This window comes from Bidens hawaiensis, unplaced genomic scaffold (assembly GCF_021521415.1).
Source record: "Bidens hawaiensis isolate Kalapana, Puna unplaced genomic scaffold, B.hawaiensis_p1.1 tig00014618_1, whole genome shotgun sequence".
Taxonomy (NCBI): domain Eukaryota; kingdom Viridiplantae; phylum Streptophyta; class Magnoliopsida; order Asterales; family Asteraceae; genus Bidens; species Bidens hawaiensis.
Genome location: NW_027492275.1, coordinates 233,068 through 240,000, shown reverse-complemented (window position 1 = coordinate 240,000; position 6,933 = coordinate 233,068).

Sequence of the window (6,933 nt, the reverse complement as noted above, 5' to 3'; positions counted from 1 at the left end):
GTATCAGTCTCCAAAAATACTCACATGATTCACAGAACCAAACAAGTCCATATGAAGTCGTTCTAGCGGAGTATTAATAAATAACTTCATCAGGTGAGACTTTTTCTTCTGTTTGCCCTTCTTGCATGCAACACAGTGATCGGTCAACTTGAAATGTTTTAGTGAAACTCCATCCACCTAATCATTTTCCATAAGATGGGTAATCTTTCTGACATGAATATGAACCATACGCCTATGCCATAGAATCGAGTCTTTCTCAGTTGCCTTACAGATAAAACACGTTTCAACAGAGGTAGAAGTCAATACTTTAATACTCATGTTCAGTACATAAATATCATTCAACTGAGGAGATCACATAACAACCATGTCTTCTAGAATGACATATCCTGGTTTGAGTATTATACACTCCTTGTCGGTAAACACGGTGGTATACTTTTTGTCACAAATTTGAGAAACACTCAACAAACTGTGATCCACCTTGTCACGATAATTAACCTTTTCAAACGAAATACTACTGTTTGACACATCCCCTTCTTTTGTTACCATGCCCCCTAAATTACCCACAAACGCTACATAACCCCCCTTGAATATTCTTCACATTGGTTAGTAGATCAATATTGTCGGTGATGTGACGAGAGCATCCACTATCCATAATTCAATTTTCACCCAAAATAGTCTTGGATAAACTCTGCACATACAAGAAACATGATTAGACCAAATGGGTAGCCCAGGCCTCTGTCTTGGACACCTCTTTCTTTTCAACATAAGATTTAATATCAGTCGACCCCAAATGTGATCCATGCATTGATGAATAGGTCATCGGTCTCTTTGACTTTCATCTTAGATATGCATATTTAGTCACCTTTGTATCAACATTCTTGCAAAGTATTTGTGTAGGAACAAACACTTTGTGGTTTAATTTAACAGAATATTCATTAACATGAACCACCTTGTGTGGATTCTCATTATGAAACATGATGTGGGTCTCGTCAACATGAGATATTGGTCTCTTGATGTCACACCCTCAAAATCCACTAACGGAGTTTTACCGTCAGAGGGTGTGAACTAACATGATCGAAGTCATTAGTTATATCAAACACCATTATTAAAGTATTTTAAAAGCAAGTAAAGACATACAAGTCTTAAGTAAATGAGGAAGCGTAAAACTGTAAAGTAAATTATTGCATCACACAGGACGACTTAAAGCACAGTTATCATGATAAAATTAAAAGAAATTTAAATCATAAGAGTATAGTGAATGCGTGTCCTAAACCGCTCGCCCGCCTCGGCTACCTGAGATAAACATACTAAAAGTATCAACAGAGGGTTGGTGAGTTCACAGGTTTAAATAAAATTAAGCTGCGTTTTAGCGTTACCAGATAGAGTTATGTCAATATATATCAATAGGTAGCTAACCTATCAAGCATATATTACTAAGTGTTCGACACCGAAGCTGACTGTTTAACAATTTCCTTACCACCATGTCAACCACGACCATGGTAATGTGCTAGCCAATATTACACCCACTCGACCTACAGTCGAGTTTAGAGTTGGGCGGGGTTTGTCAAACCCAGTAGTACTACTCAACACTGACTCGCTATTATCCAATATTAACCGGTTCGATTGTTCAGAAGGACTTAGTTGGTTTGTTGCCACTTAGCCTTACAAGTGATATATAAATAAATAAACAAAATCTAAAGCGTTGGAGTATGTTATCTCCCCCCTAATAAAAGCGTTAAAGAGTAAAAGGGGCCGTGAAACTCACTGTTTGCAAAGTTAACTAAAAGATCCGAGAAAAGCGTGCATCACATAAATACTCACTAGTTCTCTAAAAACAAGAATGACATGCCTAAGTGTTTGGACTACGAATGAGTCCCTAGACTCGACACATAAAAATTATGCATGAGATGCGTTCGTGTTTCGTTTGTGAAATAAGTGCGACTCGACAAACACGCTGGTGATAAATTACAGGTGTGATTAATTATGGTATTTAAATGTTACTATGATACATCATCAGTAAAACATCTACCACAAGGGCAAATATGTCAAACATATTGCAAACATCGATCAAACAATAATTTTTCACATTTAAATCAAGCATTCAACAGCTAAGTTACCGAGTCAGAATTTAACACATCAAGATTACTCAATTTCACTATCCATAACATGTAGATAAAATCCCAAAACTTTACCAAAGAAGAAAACGTGAGTATGGTTTCTAAAAATATTTTTTTTTATATTTTTAGCTTACACGGTTTTATCACAAGAGTCAAAACAACACAGTAGGTACACAACACTCATTATCATGCGCAACAAAGCCTTTTTGACTAGTCCCATTAGATAGTTAATCCAATTAAAGCAAGGCCAATTGGGTTAGATTTCACACTCAATTTATTAACTTAAAGAAGTGGAATCAACTCCATTGGTCTTGTCATTTGTGAGATATACTATTTGCAAAACAGCCTATAAAAAGGCTTCCCGAATCAGAACTGCACAACTAATTTGTAAATTAATAAAAACTGACTTCCACACGTCCAAAAATTACAAACTCAGATTCTTTAGAAACTAGACTCGACTTACTACATCATATAATCGATAATAACTTCAAAAAATATCATTAACATCGAGTTACATCCGTTTTAACATGCATTTATGATTTTGTCCATCATTAGTTTTCACCAAACTTCAACAAACTACTAATCTATGAACAATTGACCATGCATGCAACCCTAACTCATCAAAAATCAATCTTTAACATTTAGGGTTTATGATTAATATGTTTAATCATGCAGTTAAATCAATGAAATAGGCTAGAGAGAGTGTTTAGTTACATAGTTAACACCTTGAACCTTCAATAAGCTTGCAAGAATTATTGTATGTGTATGTTGTGTTTTGGCCGAAAAAGAGAGGGGGGGGGGGGGGGGCTTCCGTCGCAAGAGAGAGGGAGAGAGGGAAAGGGTTAGGGTTTGTGTTATTAATTTGTTTATATAATAATTTATTATATCACATGTTACAACTTGCACCCTCAACTTCTATTTAGTTTAATTCTAGCACAAACTAGTCTATTTCATCCATAATATGATGTTACACATGCAAGCACCAAATTACATATAAACATAACACGTATTTATACCAAGTACTTGTTTATAATATTTATTGCTTGTTCATCAACGGTTTGAGTCGACTCGTGTGTGATTCGGTGAAACTCCGAAAGACTATTTGTGTAATGATTGTTACAGTTAATTTAAACTCTAATTAAATGCAATGAGGAAATGAGTTAACTACAATGACATAGTTCGTGTGATCTTGAGTTTTAATTAATAGAGTTTGGGTTAATGGAGTTAACCTGAAATTGACGAGTGTCACACTTGAGAATCTCCTTAACCTCATGAACCTTTCTGGGTTGTTCCTTGGTGACAAGATGAGCATTCTTCACTTTTCGTGTTCCACAATTCCATACAACGTGCCCACGTTCACCACATAAGAAACATGTTCTCATATCAACGAACGCACATTGTGGTTTGATTGATTGTGTAACATTTGGTTGACAAGACTCACTTGAGATTTTCACATTATCTACATCGTCAAATGTCACAACATTTTTCTTTTTATAAAAGCCAAAGTTTGAACGATTAGAAACACTTTGTTTAGTGTCGGTTCCCATAGAACTAACAAACTTTACAGGTTTGATTGGTCTAAAGTGTGAACAAACTAGGCGTTAAGGATAGGTTTGTTTAACGATTTAGATCTTTCGAAAGCTTGCTCAAGATCATGTAAACTAGAAGTCTCGTTTTGAAAGACACTCTCAATCAATTCAGGCTTGATCAATTGTTGGGGAATATCTTTCTCTTAGAATACTTTGTTTACTACCTTTAATTTAAACACACGACCTGTGTTTACTTTGCCACAAGAAGGATTAATGAATTGCATTAAATCCTCATCAGAAATTGTTGGTTTTTCTGATTTCTTGGGTTTGACTTTTGAATTGTTGTTCTCAGAGGAATTTGAACCATACACAACTTCCTCAAATTCATGAGGTTCACATAAGATGTGATTCGAATGTGGAATATTCTTTCTTTGTGTATAATTTGAGGTTCAAATACATCCTCGACCACAACCTCTTCATTAGTCTTGACAAACGCTTTGTTGCTTTGAGTATGAGATCCTTGAGGAAAAGTTGGTTTGTCATTAGTAAGTTAAGATGGAATTTCCACATTAAGAACTGATTCATTTTTAGTAGTTTTAATAACATTTTCGACTTTCTCAGAAAATGGGTTGTTTGAATAATCATTGAAAAATGGTGGAGGCACCTCTACATATCCTAACCCGTTCTTCGATCCCTTTTGTTTTCCAAAAACTTTAATAATTTCATTTAAAAGGAAAGATGAATTTCAAAATTTACCCGACTTGTTCTTTAACTAAAGGATTTCATTATGAAGTTCTGTTATTTTAATTCTCGATTTGAGAATCTCTTGAAATTGTTTGTAAACAGTGGTCAGTTTTCTAGAAAGTTCGGCTTTTAGATCATGATTACTATTACACAATCCTTCAATATTTTCCTTAGATTTCTTTTGTAAATCTAATGATTATCTATAGTTATCTTTCACTGAAGCAAGTACTTTCAGTTGTGAATCGTTTTGAGCATGAATTAAGTCATATTTTGACTTAAATTCCTCACAAACATCACAAGACACAATTTCAGTTAACTTAACTGAATCATCTGATACATTTTCATACACGGTAGTAACAAAAATAGGACTAACCTCATCGACTTTGGCCATACATGCAAAGGAAGTTGGTTGGATGTTGGATGAGACGTCAGAATCCGATTCAGTATCTGATCACTTTCAGTAGCCAAAATTTCTCCTTGAGCATCTTGAAAATTCTCAGCAGGTTCAAATAAGGCAAGATTAGGTTGATTACCATTACCCAGCAGTCATTGACTCCAAACTATTCCATCAGTCGTGGGCAATGCTTGTGAACTCCCAGACTTAGAAGAGTCACCCCATAAGCTTTGTCGTTTGAATCATTAACCTTCTTACCCGATCTTCAATCTTGATTACGGGGACCATTATATTCTTTCTTTGGCTTGCCACACTCTTTGGCAAAGTGACTAAAGTCCTAGCAGTTATAGCATTTCACATTCAGTTTATCAAACCCAATCCTCTTGTTCAAAGTAGGTAAGTCTTTTCACGTTATTGCATCAACTTCTTTACCTTACGAACAATAATAGCCATGTTCCACTTCAAATCCATAAGTTCTAGATCATCCAGATCAATCTGGTCATAGTCTTCATCGGTAAGCTCAACTGTGGCAATTTTACTACTCACCAAGTTCTCATACGGACTCATAAAGACACTTAGAAAGGCAAAATGTTGTTCATCTTCATTCATGTTTATATTTGGTGGTTGAGCTGAAGCATTACCATTGCCAAAAATGAAGTGTTTGATCCTCCAGAACAGTTGTTTGACCCAGAAGCCATAAAACAAACATTTGGCATTTGTACATTGACTGTAGATCGCATATCTTGAGAAGTCTGAGATAGGAAAGAATTAATTGGAGCTGTTGCACTACTTAATAGTAAAGATCCTCCATACAATGTCGGATCTTGGTTATCTTTTGATGATTTCTGGCACTTCATGTCATATTCCCTTTCCTCTATATTTTGCATGAATTCCATTGTTGTTAAATCCTCATATTTAAATAATGAATTCTCTTTCAAGACTAGTAGAATAAGAACTCGGTAAAGCATTCTTGATAGTGTCAATCTGATCAGACTGAGATGGTTCCATATTTTGTTTATTCAACTCAGCAATAAGATGATTAAACGTAGTCAATATCTCTTCAACCGTTTCACCCTTTAATAAATTATAGTTTCAGAATTGAAACTTTAACTTGACCTTCTTACTCTCATGTGTATTACCCATGCTTCTCATCCTGATGTGTTGAAACAAAGAAGCACAGATCTTAATACTTCCCACCTGGTGGAAAATATTATCGGGTAAGGCCATTGTCAAAGTAGAATATGCTTTGGTTTTGATCTCTAAAGCCTTTTTCTCATCTTTGTATAAGCAGTACAAACCTTTCCTTCATAACCAGTAGTTGCATCACTAAGCATTGGAGCAGTATAAATATCATCAATACATCTTGAACAATCAGGATGCACGGATCCCAAATGTGTTCTGAATCTTAGTTCCCACTTAGCAAAATCACTGAATTTCATAAGTCGGGTAACTTAGAGTGTGAACCAATTTCAACATCTAAGTGGAGCATTTGTTGCATCATCATATTTTGATTGCCAACGCGTAAAGTTAGCCATTTCAAAACTATGGGTTTAAATGATCAAAAAGTCTAAGTTTAGGTTACAAAATGTCCAATTTAAAACTTAAGGGTGTGAAGTGTAAATTATTATAACGAATGAATCACTTTGGTAATGTATGATGAACAGTAACATGATTGGGTATAAGCCTATGGTAACGAATGAGGACGGTTCTGGTAACGAATTGTAACATCTCGAAAAGTACCATATTTATTTTGGGTTAAAATGTCAACTTTAAAAATAGAATGACCCAAAAATATTTTAAATATGGTAAGGAAATAATTTATATAGATGGTAAGTTGGAAGAATTCCATAATTAAGAAAAAGGGGGAATGGAAATCCATCCCACATGAAAAGAAAGAACGAAATGGGACTCCTTTACATGGGTATCAATAAGTAAAATAAAGTTCATCGCGCATGGAAAGTGGGAAACTTTTGGAAGCTCCTTACAAGGAGAAGAATTTCCATAGTAATATTCTTTTAAGCCATGCATGCATTAGTGGTCCTAGAGGAGGGTGCAGAGCACTCGAGGGCTCGGGCGAGGACAATGGTGATGGCGACGACGACGGGCGCAATGTGGCGCTTTGATGGCGCAATTAAACTGAAATGAAAAT